Source organism: Camelina sativa, chromosome 20, assembly GCF_000633955.1.
Source record: "Camelina sativa cultivar DH55 chromosome 20, Cs, whole genome shotgun sequence".
NCBI classification, from domain to species: domain Eukaryota; kingdom Viridiplantae; phylum Streptophyta; class Magnoliopsida; order Brassicales; family Brassicaceae; genus Camelina; species Camelina sativa.
The window spans coordinates 18,792,908-18,794,994 of record NC_025704.1 but is presented as its reverse complement, the minus strand read 5'-3'; positions in this window follow the sequence as shown (position 1 = coordinate 18,794,994).

Genomic DNA, 2,087 nt, shown 5'->3' with positions numbered 1-2,087 from the left:
GCGATGACAAGGAAGGTATTTCCACTACCAAGACTCTCCTTCACTCATCCTTTGACATCAAGGACCTCGGCGCACTGAAATATTTCCTTGGGATTGAAATCTCTCGATCGCCGGAAGGACTCTTTCTCTCCCAACGGAAGTACACGCTGGACTTGCTCAAGGAAACTGGTAAGCTGGGGGCTAAACCGGTCTCTACGCCACTAGAAGAAGGCTACCAGGTCAAGCGAAAGGGGGAGATGAAGACGTTACCGAACAAGTTGGCTGAGCCATATGAGGACGTGGGCAGATATAGGCGGCTGGTTGGGAAGCTGATTTACCTCACCATCACACGGCCGGATCTGTGCTATGCTGTGAACCAAGTAAGCCAGCACATGAAAGCACCAACAAACTTTGATTGGAACACTGTTGAGAGGATCCTATGCTATCTAAAGGGAAGCCCTGGCCGCGGCATTTGGATGGGAAAGAACAACAATACCGAGCTTGTTGGCTATTGCGACGCGGATTATGCGGGCGACACAACCGATAGAAGGTCTACAACAGGATACTGTACGTTTGTTGGTGGGAACCTAGTCACTTGGAAGTCGAAGAAACAGAAGGTGGTGTCTCAATCAAGTGCCGAGTCAGAATATAGGGCCATGAAGAAGCTCACAAACGAGCTAACTTGGCTCAAAGGTCTTCTCAAGGACCTTGGAGTGGAGATAGATGAACCCATCACTATGCACTGTGACAACAAGGCTGCAATACATATAGCAACCAACTCTGTTTTCCATGAGAGGACCAAGCATATCGAAGTAGACTGCCACACAGTGCGAGAGAAGATTGAAGAAGGGGTTGTCTTACCGTGTCACACGCCGAGCAAGGACCAACTGGCCGATATTTTCACAAAAGCCACTAGTCCACAGATTTGCGAGTATATCTCTAGCAAACTTGGACTAGTCGATCCTACACATCCATGAGAAGACTCCTCTAACCCGTGGAGAGCACACTCTTTTCCTTGATATGGTTTTGTCCCATGTGGTTTTCCATATTAAGGTTTTTAACGAGGTGGTCTTGTGCGGGTTCCAAGCTTAGCCGTTTCACTTGGCTAAGCTTGAGGGGGAGTATTGACCATGTTACTTAAGACTTGGAGGTTGTCCGTACGGACGTCCGTACGATCGTCCTAATGGCCACCCTTAAGGTTGAGGCCTATTGAGAGAAATGAGAAGGCTTGGGGTTGGAAACAATACCAAGCCCATTAGAAGGATCTCGAAGAAGAATGTGACCGTTGGAGGATAAGAGTCACGAGATAGCTTCCCTTAGGGAGACAAGGTCACGTCGCTTTCTATCTTGGGATCGCTCCCTTCTCTCTCTTCATGTCTCTATCTACAAGTTGTCGAGTTGGTGGGATTGTTAACCTAGTTTTCATTCTATTTAAGGCCTTTGGCCGACATTGTAAAAGCTATTCTAATACAAGCTCTCATTTTATCTCACATTCTCTCTAATTTGCTTCCGCATACTCAATTTAAACCAACAATGCTTTTATTTGATCATGAAGGAGGCAGAGCCTACCATATATCTCACGATTGGTCCAAATATGATTTAGCTGTATATTTGATCATAAAGGAGGAAACGCCTACAACTTATGACGATCAATCCGGAAAAAGGCATAATTTTACGATGTCTATATTATTTATGTTCTATAACATAATTGAAACAATATAAACTTACTTACCTCGTAAAAGCTCCAGCGGTAAAGACATCGTGCTGATAACGTGTTGTAAACTATATCATAAGCTTGGAGGCAACAAGATGTTTATTATAAGAAGGATCAAAGTAGAAGAGATCTAGAGAGATGAGTATATGAACTTTAGAGAGAAACTAGAGAGAAAACTAGAGAGATAGAAATACTTCTCACTACTACATTGTTTTCTCCTACATGACTCATATTTATAGATAGAGGATACAAAGATAAGAATAGAGAGGTTGGTGACAAGTGGTGTACAAGTGAACAAGTGTTACATGCTTTGCATGAAGAGAGACACTTGCATGTGCAGGTGATGTATACTCACACTAATTCTATAACAATTAGGATTTTAATGACATTTTCC